At 43.1% G+C, this 17,936-nt stretch overlaps 1 protein-coding gene across 4 annotated transcripts in view; it reads left to right on the top strand.

Moving 5' to 3' along the window:
• Positions 1-209: 209 nt before the first annotated feature.
• Positions 210-17,936, top strand: part of SCML2 (Scm polycomb group protein like 2) — a 102,543-nt gene continuing 84,816 nt past the window's right edge. For 2 of the 4 annotated variants that reach the window (XM_060086637.1, XM_060086638.1), the window contains exon 1: positions 12,844-12,954. The gene's annotated coding sequence lies outside the window, so the exon portion shown is untranslated. Of the gene's footprint in view, positions 308-12,823; positions 12,955-17,936 lie in introns of those variants that run through there. The other 2 variants (XM_060086642.1, XM_060086641.1) reach the window with 2 other exon arrangements.

Consider the following 17,936-nt stretch of genomic DNA (forward strand, 5'->3'; position numbering starts at 1 on the left):
GCTCCAAACCCAACCTTCTTTTTCCTACTTTGTACAATAGTACGGGAGCTGGTCTCTGCAAACCCTGTTTTCTCCTTTGGCAGCTGGCTCCATGTTAGGCTCTGCCAATAGGGGGCTCCAGAGGACTTTTCTGCTTCCGGTTTGCTTATTTGTTTCTTCCCACTGCTGTGAGCACGTGGTCGCTGTGGCGTTCTCTCGGCAGGGGGCTGCTCTTACAGTTCTGCCTAGCGGCCTCCAGTGGGTTTCTTCCTCCCTCTGGCTGGCGGTGGATGATGTGTTCCTGCAGCAGTCGCACTATCACCTAGAGGTCTGATCTGGGGGAGTGGGAGTGGAGGGGGGTGGATCTCCTTGAATTTCTAAGTTCCTTCTTTGTTTACTTTTCCCTCAGCCCTGGAAGTGGCAGCCTCTTTCCACAGTGTTATTTCTTTCTTTCTTTTTTAAAATTTATTTAATTATTTTTGGCTGCGTTGGGTCTTCGTTGCTGTGCGCGGGCTTTCTCTAACTGCGGCGAGCGGGGGCTACTCGTCGTTGCAGTGCGCGAGCTTCGCATATGCGGTGGCTTCTCTCGTTGCGGAGCACGGGCTCTAGGTGCGCAGTCTTCAGCAGCTGTGGCTCACAGGCTCTAGAGCTCAGGCTCAGTAGTTACGGTGCACGGGCTTAGTTGTTCTGCAGCATGTGGGATCTTCCTGGACCAGGGCTCGAACCTGTGTCCCCTGCATTGGCAGGCAGATTCTTAACCACTGCGCCACTAGGGAATCCCCGCAGTGTTATTTCTGTTACACCTTTCAGTTCTCTATTATTCAGTAGTTAATCACCCTTTGCCAAGTTAACAATTGTTTATATTCAGTTTTCTCTGTTCAAATCCTTGGTGTGGTTTCCGTTTCCTGACTGGACCCTGATTCTGATTTTGATCCCACCTTTCTCTATATCCCATCTAGTAGCTGCAGGTTAGGGGCAGTTCCCCAGTTCTTGCATGGACCCCAGGCTAATGAAAAGATATCATACTGTAAAAGTTACTAGAACCAAAAACGAGGGGCGGAGGCCAAGGTAGAATTTAATGATAAGGTGTGGAGCCCCTGGTAGGGGACTGAGATGTTAAGCAAGTTTCCAGAACAGGACCTAGGGTGCAGTGACAAAGTCAGAACCAAATAATGCGAAAAGGCAGCTGAATGCCTATGTCCAGCCTTGCAGGTGGCTGGAGACTGTTAAATGCTTCCTGCCTTAGGTCACATTCATCCTGGGATCTGGATCAGTGTTGATTTTATAGGTGTGTCCAAGACTTGACACATTACTTTCTCCCTTGTAATTATTTCTGCTGTATGTATGTCATCTCCTCCACTGGTCTGCATGTTCCTGAGGCAGGGATTCTTTGGTTCACCTTATTATATCTCCCATTGTACCTAATTCAGTGCATTGAATATAGTGAAAGTATATTTGTAAATATTTGTTGAGTGAAGAAAGGAATAGGCCTGGTCTCGAGTGAAGAAATAGGGACTGGGGTGTGGTTGTTGGGGATGGAGAAGGAGCTGTGCATTCAAAAAGCATAGACCGGGCTTCCCTGGTGGCGCAGTGGTTGAGAGTCCACCTGCCGATGCAGGGGACACGGGTTCGTGCCCTGGTCCGGGAAGAAACCCACATGCCGCAGAGCGGCTGGGCCCGTGAGCCATGGCCGCTGAGCCTGCGCGTCCGGAGCCTGTGCTCCGCAACGGGAGAGGCCACAACAGTGAGAGGCTCGCGTACCACACACACACACAAAAAAGCATAGACCTGCAGAGGCAATGAGATGCGATGAGAAGCCAGGACCAGTGAAGTGTGAGAGAGATGCTAGGCTGGAGAAGGGTAAGCTGGGTTGAGGGGATGGAAACCTTACCTGTTAAAGTTGGGAGAGGAAAGTTGTGGGAGGTCCCCTGGGTAGCTATTTGTATGAGGAGATTAAATATGTAGAGGATTTATATGTATATATATATATAGAGAGAGAGAGACAGACAGACAGACAGAGATAGAGAGGTCAGAGCGTGGCTGAAAGCGCAAACTTACTAAATATGTAAATTAGGAGATAACTATATGCACAGCACAGTGGTTATTTACCTTACAGAAAGATTTGTTATAGGGTTGCTCATAAAAACAAAAATAGCAACAAAAGACAAGGTCCAGTAAGACATTTGGAATTTGATTCCGTTCCACTGGCAAAAAAAAAATGTTGTGTACAGTTTTTCAGAAATACATGCACAGATTCAAGTGAGTGTGTGCTTTCTTATTTTTCTGTTTTCTTTAATTACGAAATATTTTATATGTGACATGTTTTTAATGGACCGTAGATACACAGATTTGGATTAATTTTAATCCTTGGTTCAGGACTACTCTCATCATTATTCCATTCATGACACTTTCTAACTACTATGTCTATCTGTCTATCCATCCATCTATCTAATAAAATTTACAATTAAGTAAGCAGCAGTGAACCTACCATCTAATATGAAAGCTAGGACTTGTACAACAACATACATCCAGCTATGTGGTCTTCAGCTGTTTCATCACTCTGCTTCTCCTGAGCTGAGCTAAGCATCTGAATCCTTTGTTAGTCATTCTTTTGCTTTCCTTTTTTTTTTTTTAAATTTTTATTGGACTATAGTTGATTTACAGTGTTGTGTTAGTTTCAGGTGTACAGCAAAGTGAATCAGTTATACATATACATGTATCCACTCTTTTTTTTTTTTTTAGATTCTTTTCCCATATAGGCCATTACGGAGTATTGAGTAGAGTTCCCTGTGCTATACAGCAGGTTCTTATTACTTATGTATTTAATATATGGTAGTGTGTATATGTCAATTTATCCCTGCCCCCCCCTTACCCCCTGGTAACCATAAGTTTGTTTTCTACATCCATGACTCTACTTCTGTTTCGTAAATAAGTTCATTTTTACCCTTTTTAAAAAATTCCACATATAAACGATTATCATATGATATTTGTCTTTCTGTGTCTGACTTACTTCACTCAGTATGATAATCTCTATGTCCATCCATGTTGCTGAAAATGGCATTATTTTGTTCTTTTTTTATGGCTGAGTGATAGTCCATGGTATATATATGTTCCACATCTTCTTTATCCATTCCTCTGTCGATGGACATTTAGGTTGCTTCCATGTCCTGGCTACTGTAATTACTGCTACAGTGAACACTGGGGTGCATGTATTTTTTCGGATTACGGTTTTCTCAGGGTATATGCCCAGTAGTGGGATTGCTGGGTCATATGGTAGTTCTATTTTTAGTTTTTTAAGGAACCTCCATACTGTTCTCCATAGTGGCTGCACCAATTTACATTCCCACCAACAGTGTAGCAGGGTTCCCTTTTCTCCACACCCTCTCCAGCATTGATTTATTTTTTAAAATAATTTTACTTATTTATTTGTTTGTTTATTTATTTATGGCTGCATTGTGTCTTCATTGCTGCGCGTGGGCTTTCTCTAGTTGCGGTGAGTGGGAGCTAGTTTTCGTTGTGGTGCGTGGGCTTCTCACTGCAGTGGCTTCTCGTGTTGTGGAGCACGGGCTGTAGGCGTGCGGGCTTAGTTGCTCCACTGAATGTGGGATCTTCCCGGACCAGGGCTCGAATCCGTGACCCCTGCATTGGCAGGCGGATTCTTAACCACTGCACCACCAGGGAAGTCCCCAGCATTTATTTTTTGTAGGTTTTTTGATGATGGCCATTCTGACCAGTGTGAGGTGATACCTCATTGTGGTTTTGATTTGCATTTCTCTAATAATTAGTGATGTTGAGCATCTTTTCATGTGCTTTTTGGCCATCTGTATATCTTCTTTGGAGAAATGTCTATTTAGATCTTCCTCTGGCTTTCCTTGATCTCATCTATATTCAGACCTAAAAGTCCATTTTTAATTTTAGGTGTTTTTAACTTTTAAAAAGGGTATCAAGTTGTATGAAATATTTGCACTTGCTCTTTTCACTTAATATTATGTTGCTAAGATTTGTCCTTGTTGGTATGTGTTGCTATAGCTTATTCATTCTGACTGGCTATAATATTCTATTGTATGAATATATTACAGTTGATCAATCCAGTCTTCTACTGATGCATTTTTGAGTTGTTTTCAGATTTTTGCTATTGTGAACAATGCTACTATGATCATATACGTCTCCAAGTATACACGTGTAAGAGTTTCTCTGGGATAAATTTAGGAATAGAATTACTGTATCATAGAGCATGTGACTGTTCAACTTCATGATATAAGGTGAAACTATTTTCTAAAATGATTATATCAATATACACACCTAACAGCAACAATTCTTTTGAACTATATCGTTTTCAACACTTGATATTGTTAGACTTTAAAATTTTTGCCAATTAATATGTGGAAAATAGCATCTTATTTTGGTCTTGATTTGAATTTCCCTGATCATTATTGATATTTAACAGCTTTTCACATGCTAATTGGTCATATGTGTTTTGTCTTCTGTGAAATGTATGTTCTTGCCTGTCTTAGTCCTTTTGGGCTGCTATAACAGATACCATGGACTGGGTGGCTTATAAACAACAGAAATTTATTTCTCACAGATCTGGAGGCTAGGAAGTCCAAGATCAAAGCACTGGCCAATTTGGTGTCTGGTGAGAACCCACTTCCACATTCATACATGATCATCTTCTTGTTGTGTCCCCGCATGGGAGCCCTCTGGGGTATCTTTTATAAAGGCACTAACCTCATTTATGAGGGCTCCACCCTCATGACCTAATCACCTCCTAAAAGCTCCACCTCCCAATACTGTCACATTGAGGGTTAGGATTTCAACATATGGATTTTGGGGGGACGCAAACATTCAGTCCATAACAATGCCTTTTGCCCATTTTTCTATTTGCTTGCTTGTGCTTTTCTTATTTATTTGTAGGAGTTCTTTATATATTCTAGTTGTGTGGACTGAAAATATCTTCTCCTAGTTTGTAATTTGGAAGAAGTACTATATCTGGGTTTGATGGTCTATTCTAGGACCATATAGTTGTCCTAATTACTATAGCTTCATAATTAGTTCTGAGATCTGGGAGACCAGGTCTGTTCTACTGTAGAAGTATTCTGGCTATTTTTGGCCCTTTCCCTTTAAAGCTATAAAGCTGTCGTTCTCTTCTGGAAGTGATTTTATCACCCCCACCCCCACCCCTGCCACCGCCTTGGCAATGTCTGTAGTCATTTTTTTTTTTTTTTTTGAGGTACGTGGGCCTCTCACTGTTGTGGCCTCTCCTGTTGGGGAGCACAGGCTCTGGACGCACAGGCTCAGTGGCCATGGCTCACGGGCCCAGCCGCTCCGTAGCATGTGGGATCTTCCTGGACCGGGGCATGAACCCGTGTCCCCTGCATCAGCAGGCGGACTCTCAACCACTGTGCCATGAGGGAAGCCCGTGTAGTCATTTTGCTTGTCACAACTTGCAATGGGGTAGGGGGTAGGTTTCTACTAGTATATAGTAAGTAGAGGCCGGGGATACTACAAAACATCCTACAATGCACACAGGACAACTTCCCAGGACAAAAGTTATTCAGCCCCAAATGTCAACACTGTCAAGGGTGAGAAACCTTGATAGAAAGTTTATAACCAGCTTATCGGAATTCTTGAAAAAAACCCATTGGAATTTTGACTGGAATTGCACTGAATCTACAGATTAATCTGGGGAAAACTGATTGACTATATGAATCACTTCTGATGTTGTTGTTGTTTTAAGAAGCAAGTTTCAGCTTTGCTAGCCTCTATACTTTGTTTTTCATTTCATTGATATTCTCACTTGTTTTTATTTTTTCTTTCCTTCTACTTTCCTTGGGTTTATTCTTTCTTTTTTTAACTTCTTAAGTTGGACAGTTAACTAATTAATTTTAAGTCTTTCTTATTTTCTACTCTAGGCATCTAGGGCTATAAAAGTTAAGTTATAAAACATAATAATAAAATTAATATGTTAGAAACAACAACCTTTTGTTTTCTGATTCTGGACACTTCCCTATCATGTTTTCCTTATTAATAGCATGTTTGGACACTTCTGTTTTTGTTACCCACTTATCTCTTTAGGACTGTTATTTCTTCATGGGTGAATAGTCTTTTGTCTGGGGCTTTCTTATCTGCTGCTGTTGCTGTTAAAACACTGTGGCTTTGTTTTATCTGGGTCTCATTATCAGTAATTTGAGTCAACAAGTGTATATTTTGTGGTAGGAGTTATAGGCTCCAAAAATTAGAAAATCTTATTTTTATCCTTGAGCTAATCATTTTATTTAGAAATCCAAGACATAAAAAAATAGACAAAACATAACAAAACCAAAAAAGTACCATATAGAATTCTGATTATATAACATAGAAATTGGCAAAGTAGCCAAAACTTTGTATCAGTGCTTCCTGTTTTAGCTCATGGAATACAGAACAAGCTCTTTAGCTGTGTTTCTAAACTGCATAGACTGTTACATTTACTTTTTAAAAATTAATTAATTGATTAGTTTCTTTTTGGCTGTGTTGGGTCTTCGTTGCTGCATGTGGTCATTCTCTAGTTGTGGCTAGCAGGGGCTTCTCATTACGGTAGCTTCTCTTGTTGCGGAGCAAGGGCTCTAGAGTGCAAGGGCTTGAGTAGTTGTGGCGCACGGGCTTAGTTGCTCCGCGGTATGTGGGATCTTCCCGGACCAGGGCTCGAACCCGTGTCCCCTGTATTGGCAGGTGGATTCTTAACCACTGCGCCACCAGGGAAGTCCCTAGATTTACTTTTAATGTCATTTCATTTTTCATCTATTTAAAAATCTAATACCCAATTTTAAGACCGGAAGTAGTTTTGAGATCTAATAATTTATAACAGTGGGGCTTAACCTGGGCTGCCCATCAGAATCCTGGGGAGTTCTGAAAAAATACCAGTGCCCAATTCCAGAGTAATAAGAATTACTTAGAGTGCTTATTAAACATACAGATTCCCAAGCACCTGTTCTGAAGAGTCAAATTTAGTAGATCTAGAGCAAGGCCCTGGACCCTGAATGATTCATGAGTGCACTAGGTGATTCTCATGACCAAGCCAGGTCTGGGAAGCACTGATTTAGATCAATGCTCCTCAAACTATGTACACAAATTGCCTGGGCGACTTGTTAAAAATGAAGATTCTTGGGACTTCCCTGGTGGTCCAGTGGTTGACTCTGCACTCCCAGGACTTCCCTGATGGAGCAGTGGTTAAGAATCTGCCTGCCAATGCAGGGGACAGGGGTTCAATCCCTGGTCCAGGAAGATCCCACATGCCGCGGAGCAACTAAGCCAGTGCGCCACAACTACCGAGCCTGAGCTCTAGAGCCCTCAAGCCACAACTACTGAAGCCCGCATGCCTAGAGCCCGTGCTCGGCAACAAGAGAAGCCACCACAATGAGAAGCCCGCGCACCGCAACGAAGAGTAGCCCCCGCTCACCACAACTAGAGAAAGCCCGCGCGCAGCACCGAAGACCCAAAACAACCAAAAATAAATAAATAAAATAATTAAAAAAAAATGGAGATTCTGATTCAGTGCATTTGGTGTGGGGCATGGATTCTGTCTTTTCAACAAGTTCTCAGAATACCCTGGCTGTCCAGTGGTTAAGACTTCGCGCTTCCAATGCAGGGGGCGCTGGTTTGATCCCTGGTTGAGGAACTAAGATCCCACATGCTGCGCGGCGCAGCCAAAAAATTGAAAAAAAGAAAAAGACAAACAAGCTCTCACATGCTGAAGCTGCTGGCCCACCTTTTGAGTAATAAGGATTTAGAACAATTCAGTTCAATAGAATTTTCTTTGAGATGGAAATGTTCTGCACTATCCAATATGACATCCGCTAGCCACATGTAGTTATACAGCACTTGAAAGGAGGCTAGTGTGACTGAGGGACTGAATTTTAAATTTTATTTCATTTTAATTAGTTTAATTCAAAATAGCTACACGTGATTTGAAAAAGAATAGATACATGTGTATGTATAACTGAATCACTTTGTGGTACACCTGAAACTAACACAACATTGTTAATTGACTATGTTCCAATATAAAAGAAAAAATTTTAAAAATAGCTACATGTGGCTAGTGACTACCATATTGGAAACCAGATTTAGAACAAACGTCCTTCAGGATAACCTGCAGAAAGAACTCTAGAATCATTTCAGGTTAGTAAGTTATACTGGTGTGTCAAACCTTTGATTTAGAAATCAGCATTCTCATGTGGTAAAAACTGCGGGTGTATATTATTTTTGGAAGCCTCAATAGAATCATGTTCTCTTTAAGTATGCTTTCTAGGAAATTATTTATGTCATCCTCTGCAATTTGGCTACTAAAGTTTGTTTCTCATTTACAAAGTTTTCCAAAGTCACTAACATTTGAGAAAGAGAATTAGGATAACTCATTTATTGAAATATTTGTTGTTGAAAAATATCCCCTTAAAATAATCCTGAATGTCCAATTCAGAAATAGTAAAACATATTTGGGACTGTTGGCAACTCTATTTACCAAGGATTTAAAATACTTAAGGTTGTTCACACCAAAAAACATTTGCAGTCATTTCCTTAGAGAGACGGCCAAAAAGCTGGCCCATCCTGCACTGCCAAAACGTTTTATGAAAGTTTTGAGCTTGCCTGTTATTTGTGGAAACTTGCTAGCAAATGGGTAGACGACAAGGACCTGATTGTTCATGATACTAAACCTTTAACGTGTGGTGTCGTGCTTTGGAAGTTCGTGGACTTAGGCTTGGTATTTTTTTTTCCCCTTTCCTAGCCTACACTATATAATAAAAAAGGTTTGCACACTGTGGGTTTACACAAAGCAACCCACAAAACCACAAATTTCCATCTTCTTTTCTCAAGCACCTGGGTTGAGGTCCCCAGCACTAGAGGGGAGAAGAGAGGCCATTGAGAGTGCTATGCTGTTAGAGGCCTGCAGGACCGTGGGCTTTAAACCTTGTGGTTGACTGGCTCCCTCCCTCTAGATGCCTAGAGGCATGGCTTGGAAAGACAACTTGCTGGGAATGTGTGAAGGAGAGTTTGGTGGAAATTTCCAAAAGCTAGGAGCTAAAGAACTTCTTTAAGAAAAGGAGGAAAATATTCTCTGAGTGAATTTCATGTTGGCTTGTCTGATTTCACTGTGTCCTATATTCAAAGTTTACAGGATTTTGTATGAAGGGTTATTTTTATTCATTTACATAAACACAGGTAAGAGTCCATGTGCTTAACAAGTGAATAAATACCTATTGGTGCCTATAATTGGTGTGTTAACTTCACTGATAGCTCTTAACATTAAGATCGCTTCTTTATTTGTCTGCAGATTGTATGCATCTAGCACATGACCTGCATGTAGTAGGCTCAGTAAATACTTCCTTCCTGAATGAGGACTGAATGTCTCCAGGGTATCGTGCAGATGGATTACAATGCCAGATACTGGCTTTAGACCAGCCCGAGAGGGGCTTATGGCCGGCTGGTGGGGTTGTTTCCTATTCACTTTAGAGTCTGGTGCACTTTAAATCAGTCACACTTCCAGAAAGGAGCAGAGGCAAGTTTAACCCACGTCCCCTGACTCCCCACGCTTTCTCTAATACCCTCATGATAGACCCTGTTCGGAAATCGGGTACCTTTGGAATAGAGATACTGCTATAAAACCTGTCTAGAATGTTTGAATTGTGGTTATGTCTTTCTGAATTCAAGCCTTTGAATGCCCAAGTGTCCATAGTATTGCTTTTTATTCTTTCCATCAGTTTGCTCATTAACTCAACATTGCTGTTGCTATTGTTCTCCACTTTTAAAAATCCTTCCTAAATCTTGATGAGAGATTGTGTGGATTCCAAAGCATTCTTAACTTACCCTGTTATTTCAAATAAATAAATTTAAATATTTTTAAAGGGTAAGCCTTTGTTTTTGAGTTTCTGTAACGTGTGTTTTGTGTTTTGGGAAACCAGGATTTTTCTTTTTTTTTTTTTTAAGTAAGTTTATTTATTTATTTATTTTTGGCTGCGTTGGGTCTTCGTTGCTGCGTGCAGGCTTTCCCTAGTTGTGGCAAGCAGGGGCTACTCTTCGTTGCAGTGCGTGGGCCTCTCATTGCGGTGGCTTCTCTTGTTGCGGAGCACGGGCTCTAGGCGCGCTGGCTTCAGTAGTTGTGGCACGCGGGCTTAGCTGCTCCGCGGCATGTGGAATCTTCCCGGACCAAGGCTCGAACCCCTGTCTCCTGCATTGGCAGGCAGATTCCCAACCACTGTGCCACCAGGGAAGCCCAGTCTCCTCATTTTCATGTTATCTAGGCAAAATTAATTAAACATCATAATAGTAGGAATTCATTCATCCATTCATCTATTCACTCATTCAACTTGGTATTTACCAAGTTGCTACTGTGTGCAAGATGCTTCCATGTAATGTAAAAGAAACAGTGATGTTTCGACCTATGCAAACATCATTAAAAAGCAGTTTTGGGGTTCCCTGGTGTCGCAGTGGTTGAGAGTCCGCCTGCCAATGCCGGGGACACGGGTTCGTGCCCCGGTCCGGGAGGATCCCACATGCCGCGGGGCGGCTGGGCCTGCGAGTCATGGCTGCTGAGACTGCGCGTCCAGAGCCTGTGCTCCGCAACGGGAGAGGCCACAGCGGTGAGAGGCCCGCGTACCGCTAAAAAAAAAAAAAAAAAAAAGAAAAAAGCAGTCTTGAGTTTATTTTGGCAAAGGGGGAAAAAGCAAGGTATAAGTAAATAAAAGAATTCTTATTGAATGTTTATATACATAATCTATGAGGGAAAGCATATGACTGATGACAAAGATGGAAGGGATAGTTAAGAGAGTTTCAAGTATATGTTCAGAAGCTGATTCTGCCACTTATTTGCTGTGTAATATTCAATTTCCTCGTCTGTAAAATGGGAATAAGGGTACCTACCTCATAAGAACTCTGAAAGATTACGAATCTTGAAAATTATGTAACTAAAGAGGCTAGCATGATTCTCAGCACATGGTGGGTGCTCAACAGATGGTAGCTCTTATCATTATCAATAACTCATTTAATATAACAAGGAGACACTTCTGTAAATGCTTAGGTGAACAGAGTCATTGAGGAGATGTTCAATATAGATAATGTGAATTACATTTTTAGAATAAGGGCTTCAGTAATTTCATGGGAAATATGGGAAAGAAATATGGGAAGTAGACAAGTCATCCCTGAGACAGGCAATTTACAATCAGAGTAGTATTTCTACAACTTAAGAAAGGGTCCATACATGTAAAAGAGGCATAAATGATAACTCAAATCTTTCATAGAATGTAGAGATGACTTTCAAATATTTCCATTGCATCCAGATTAGAAAGACAATGGCCAATAATTAAAAATTTGACTTCCCCCCCCACCCCCCGCTGTAGCCCATACTAAGGGTTTGCTAGGATTAAACTTAAGCCTGTTTAATTTCTTTCTGTTAAACGTACCTTTCTGGCTCTTAAAAACATTTTCGAACCTTCATCTTAGACCATTTCAACATTCCCTCCTATGTGATATATGTTATACAACTGATGGACCAAATCTCTCTTTAATATTTGCACATCAGTGGGCTAGTTTTTCTATTTTTGCCTTCAAGTTTTCTTGAATTTTGCATTAACATTTACTTATTCATTTTTAAAGGATGCAAGAACAACTAGAGCAATTTGATCCTGTGCCATTCGCCAGTGTTCAGATACAGTAGAAAATACTTTAACTTGGCCCTTGTTTAGCATTGCAAAAGTTGTGTCGTATGAAAATAATTTTATTCTGCATTATAGAAAATGGCTATATTCCGCGGGTTTTTTAAAATTTTAGGTTACGATTTCCGAGTTATGATTTAAAAAATACTCATGTCCTATATACTAAGTTAAGCAGATCACGGATGCAAAACCTCCATCCGACTTTTGAAAAGAGTTGTAGAGAGAGAGAAGGTCTGCCAATGGTTTACTTTTGGCTAAAACAGCATGTTGTATTATTTTTCAAACAAAAGTTTTAAATCTGCCTATACCCAACCTAACAATGAAGAATGGGATGTTTTTCTCTGGATTTCTGTTTGCTACATTTTGTGCGGAGGGATTCCTTTTGGAGCTTTTTTTACGCCCGCCCCCTCCCCCTTGGTGCGACCTCCACCTGCGCAACCGCTAGGTCCGGGGCGAGGGGGATAGGGCAGAGGAGACCCCAAAATGCACTCTCGAAGACGCTCCCGAGCACCCTGAAACCTGTGAGCAAATTATTTTACTCTCCAGGTTAATCTAGTTCTCGTTAGCTCAAACCAGGGTTTAGAGGAACAACTAAATCCGGAATGTGGAGCTGGAGGGGAATGCGTGGCAAAAACCCATGGGAAAAAAAGAAAAGCTGTTTCAAGGACTATGCTGCAACCCGCGAAGGAGTGGCTTTTCTCAAGCTGCTCTAATGAGCTGCCTTTTCCTTGCTCATCGAACTTGCTTGAGTTCTTAGGGAAGCGCCTGTCTTTTCGGTGCGTGGCGAGGGTGGGCGGTGGCCGAGAGTCGAAGTCGATGGCCAAGGGGAGCGAGTTCCCCTTGGATGAAACTTGACGCGGACCCTGGGTTCCCAATTGGGGGCCCACCACGGTCTTGGGTGCATGGGCTGCGACTGGCTTTTTTTTTTTTTTTTTTTTTGGCGGGAGGGCAGATTGGGGCGGGGGGAGGATGAGGGAGAACTGCCAAGGACTTTCCCCGAGCCGCAGAGTCTCATCGCTCGCCACCGCCCGCGCGGGCTTCCTGCTGAGCCCCGGGCTCGGGCCCCGCACGCGGCCGAGGTCAGAGGGCAAGCTTGCGGCAACCCCAGGGCACGCGGGCAGCGGGGCGGGGGGCGGGGCAGCGGTGGCGGTTGCGGGGCATGCGCGGCTCCGCGCGCGGCTTCTCAAACATGGCGGCGGCGGTGTGAAGACCGGTACCGGCTCTCTGGACCAGTGTGACAGAATTTCGCTCTTTTCGCCGACGAGACTCGAGGTGCGTGGCGACTCCAGGCCCCGTGAGTACCGGAGAGGCGCAGCTGTGGCGTCTGGGCTCTGGCCGTTGTCCGCGGGCGGGTGGGAGTCCTCGGCGGGGCGTCCCCCGTGCGGAACGCCCCCTCACCGCCCGGCGGGGTCCGGCCCCAGCTCGGCCCCGCACTCCGGTCACCCACTCTCGGCGGCCTCACCCTCGAGGCCAGAGCTCCGCTGCCCCTCGGCGGCCTCACCCCCAAGGCCGGGGCTCCCCTGCCCCACGTAGCGCTCTCCGCGACGCCCCTCACTCACCCGGGGCCCGTTCGCCGGACACCAGCCCATCCCGCCCGCGGCGTTTGGGCGCCGGGCCTCTCTTCCCCAGTCGTCCCCTGACCCGAATCGCGGACAGCACCCTCCAGAGCATCCTCCGGCCGTGGATGGGGCCGGGCTGGGGTCCCGGGACCGCGCGGGTGGGCGGCGGGGCTGAGGAGTAGGGATGACTTTGCGTGGTCTGGACTGAAACTCGCCCGGGAGCCTTCCGGGGACTTGTGAGATAACTTTAGGAGTTTGGAGGTAAACGTCAGTGCGGAAGGATGCGCCTGTAGCCGAGCGCGGGCTCGGGTCCCGGTGCCAGGTGTCCGTTGGACTCGCGGCTCGGGGCTCCAGGCGGTTGGGTAGGGGGCAGCGCCGGTGGCTCGCCTTCGGGGGAGAAGCGGGGCGGGAATGCGTGGCCCGCCCTGGGGGTGGGGTGCGGGTGGGAGTGGGGGCCGGAGATCCGGGCTCCAGCTCTCCCCAGGAGCGGAGAGGCGGCCGCCGTGCTCTCGCGGCATGACTGGGTCAAAGGACCACTCTTGCCTTCACTTTGAGATACCGTTCTCGCTTTTTCCACCTGGATATTGGTTGTGCTACACCCTAGTGTGAATCGCCAGGGGGAGAGCGAGCAGGCGAATTTAATAGATTTTGCGTCTTGAGGTTATACGTTGCTTTGAGGGCTGAGCTGAAAATTCGCGCCGCCTTCCCCTCGCCCCCCCACCCCAAATGTTAGGGCAGCACAGGTATTTAGTTACAGGTTCCCGTTTAAGGTCTTGATTTTTTAAAAAAGTTTTAATACGTTTGTCGTTCATTATAAAGTGTGATTACAGTTTGGTGTTAGCCTCTTCTTTGAAGAATTAGAAGATTAACATTTATGACGTACCTATAGGGTGACTTTAGGACAGACATCTCTAAAAGTGAATGGGTCGGTTTGGAGGGGAAAACTGAGGCAGGGAAAGTGAATACTTCCTTCTGATCATATGATTTGCGAAATTATTGGAGATGGTTTTCTTCCCGAAAACAACTGCAGATGCTGCTGCATTTTTAATGCTCCCAGAGCTATTCATATTTCTATTTTGGGGAAGGAGTATTATAAGATGTATAACATTTATGGAGTACAACTTCCTATGACAAGCAGTTGTATTATAACAATAGTTCATAGACTCATATTTAATTTTTCTCAATAACACTGCTTGGAAATGTTCTTCAGTAATGACAGTTCTGCCTTTCTTGCTATTCTTTTTTTAAAATTACGCGTTAAATAATGTATTTCCAAGGATGAATATCCTTTCACTATGTTTGTGGTTTTGTATATTTAATGGCAGGAATGTGAAAATAGCTTTTGGAATTGAGTCCAGTTGGGATTTTGAGAAAAGTTTGAGTTCTCACCTGATGCCTTGTATTTGTTTGGCTATGTCTTTATCCATATTCTTCAAAACAGTCGGATAGAATTTTTGATTTTTAATTTATTTTATTTATTTATTTTTGGCCGCGTTGGGTGTTCGTTGCTGCGCACAGGCTTTCTCTATTTGCAGCAAGCGGGGGCTGCTCTTCGTTGAGGTGCGCGGGCTTCTCATTGCGGTGGCTTCTCGTTGCGGAGCACGGGCTCTAGGCGCGCTGGCTTCAGTAGTTGTGGCTCGCGGGCTTCAGTAGTTGTGGCTCGCAGGCTCTAGAGCGCAGGCTCAGTAGTTGAGGCACACGGGCTTAGTTGCTCCACGGCATGCGGGATCTTCCGGCCCAGGGCTCAAACCCGTGTCCCCTGCACTGGCAGGCAGATTCTTAACCAGTGCGCCACCAGGGAAGCCCCTGGAGTCAGTCTTCAAGAGGTGGTTTTTCTCATGAGGCAGTTCGTCAGTCTTTTTGATTTATGCTTCAGTCAACACATTTTTATTAACTATCTGTGCTGCCTGTAGTATGGGGTTCAGTTCAACCTACTGCTATGTGTGCTGGTTTCTGGGGTGTTTAAGGCTTCCCATTAGTAGTTTATTCCTGAAATTTTCAAGGTTATAGTTAAGAAAATCAATACGAATGTAGAACAAGTAGTCCTCTTATTTCAATGGCAAATTCAGAGAGTCAATGTTTTGGTCATAATTCTCTAAACAAAATTTGAGTGGAACTGTGAATTATTTCTGACTTATGTGATATTAACTTTGGGCCTTTTTTGTTACGATTATGTTGATATAAAGATATTTTTATGAGAGATTGTTTTCTGGGTCAAACAGGTAACATACTGGTTAGGCTTGAGAGAGAAAATGAATTACTGGTATAAATTGAAATCAGTATGGGCTCTGGATAGTGGGTAGTTTTTAATGCTAAGTAACTTTACTTCTATGACCAAGAAGTTTAGGCTGTAACAAGATATAAACTGATAATTTAGAGCACTTTCTTTTTTCAAAACGTTTCAGAAATCTCTCTGAGCTAAAAAGTAACAAGGGTTATGATGGTCAGCTATAAGCCAGATGTGACTCTCATTTTCTTTTGGGTTTGTTCCTTTTTAGCTGCCTGCCTGTTCCTCCCAGATGCTTCCTATCGCCCCTCTTTCTGCCCCTGTTCCCTTTGCTGTTGGTGTCTGTTTCCGCATCAGTGAAATGGTCAGGGTAATCCTGCACTCTCTCACTGAGAAATAATTGATGATAGTAAAGTGCCTTGAGAAGGCTGAGTAAATGCCAAATTTTTTGAATGAAAATGACATAGCCCCTTTTTCCACTTAAGGAAGATCCAAATCCCAATTTTAGTTTGAGCTCTTGGAGGGTGGGGAGAGAGGGAGGGAGGAGGAAAACTTCACTTGAATATTTTACTGCCCCTCTGTTTGGGTTAATAGAAATGACTGTTGGAACTTTGGTAACTGGAACACTGGAGGATGCAAAGGATCCTCTGCTATTTTAGTTATTAGTCACCTCTAGTTTTTTTTTTTTTTTTTTTTTTTTTGCCAGGTTACTCTGCTGCTTTTTTTCCCTTTAGGCCAGGTCAATTTTCATTCCAATTGTGAATGGAAATCTGAGATCATGTTCTCTATTAGGTCACCTCCCTGGGCGTCTCATTGTCTCCTCCTAGTAATATTCCTGGTTTTTAGGATATATAAGATATGAACAAAGTGAACTCTGCTAGCCATCAGCGTTAGAGCCATGAGGCTATGGTATGAATATTGGTCTGCCATTGCCAGATATTTTATAGTTTGGAGTGAGCAAATCAAGTGCCCTTAAGAATTTAAGGAACATCATTAGTGTCTGAAAATTACTACATAATATCTTAGAATTTGAAGTGATTGATGATTTCAGGAACCAAAGACATGGAAATTTTGAAAATGGCAAATGTTGGTCATTTTGAAAGAAAAAGTTTACCCTTCCTTGGCTTGGAGTCATTTTTTGTTTTTGGCTGTGTTGGGTCTTAGTTGCTGAGCGCGGGCTTTCTCTAGTTGCCGGGGGTTTCTCATTGCGGTGGCTTCTCTTGTTGCGGAGCACGGGCTCTAGGGCGCGCGGGCTCCAGTAATTGTGGCTCATGGGCTTGGTTGCTCCGCGGCATGTGGGATTTTCCCGGACCAGGGCTCGAACCCGTGTCCCCTGCATTGGCAGGCAGATTCTTAACCACTGCGCCACCAGGGAAGTCCCGTCTTGGAGTCTTAATCTTTATAATCCTTTTGTCTTGGGGAAATAAATAAGAGAAACCACTGCTCTTAGATTAAAATAGGTTGGTATAATTTAGTGATAAGTTTTCCAGGCTCTCACTAATTTGAGCTTTGGTTACTCTAAGAGTAGAAATGACTTTACTGTAGCGACAGCATCTCATTTTTTAAAAGATATCAGAGGTGACCATTCTTAAAGCACGATAACTTTAGAAAATTTCAGAAACCATCTAAGATTTGAAATATGCATATGTTGTTTGGTTTTCATGAGTAAGGCGTTTTTGCTTATTTTTATTTTGTCTTTACGTTGTCTAATAAGTAAACCTTGGCTACCTTAGAAATAATAATACTTGTGCTTTTTATGCTAAATGATTTCTACTAAACATATATTCCTAAACCTTTCTCTTACTTTCATTTTTTAGGCATGTGATGGAAAGATTTTAGCATAAGAAATGAGAATATCTTACTGTGTTAACAGTGAAAGATTTGAGGCTCCTACTCATCTGACATAGACTAGGTGAATTCATTACTTAATCAAGGAGTTAAAAAAAAAAAAGATAAGCTTTGTATGAGTAATGAGCTGGGAAACATTTGAAGGTAGAGAGCATTTGACTACCTACTACTTGTGACCTGTGTTTATGGCTGTGGCTCTGCCCCTTCCTAAGTTTATAGGAGCAAATTGTTGTAAGAGCGGAAAGAGAGTACCCACCTTTTGTGGTAACATGCCATTGTAAACTTCAGGAGGGGCAGATATATTGCAATTTTAGGGCATATCTTGAGGATGCTTTCTTTTCTTAGGGGAAAGTTGGTGGAACTCTCTTTGCTTTTTGGGTTTAGAATACATATTTGATTTTTCTCGACCTCTGTTTCTCATAAGGATTAACTGGTGTTGAATTCCAGACAAACAGCTCCGTTTGCTTGGTATGTACCTTGTAACCTTGACATAGTCTTTTAAGCAAATGTATTGACAAACTTCTTTTAGTTTTAAATTAAGCAGTGAATGAATCACATGTTTATCTTCTGCAGTTCTCTTGCCTCTCTGAATACAGTTGTAAACTTGTGCCCTTTGCTGTGAAACTGCCTTTTTTTTTTCTT

Source organism: Mesoplodon densirostris, chromosome X, assembly GCF_025265405.1.
Source record: "Mesoplodon densirostris isolate mMesDen1 chromosome X, mMesDen1 primary haplotype, whole genome shotgun sequence".
Lineage (NCBI taxonomy): Eukaryota > Metazoa > Chordata > Mammalia > Artiodactyla > Ziphiidae > Mesoplodon > Mesoplodon densirostris.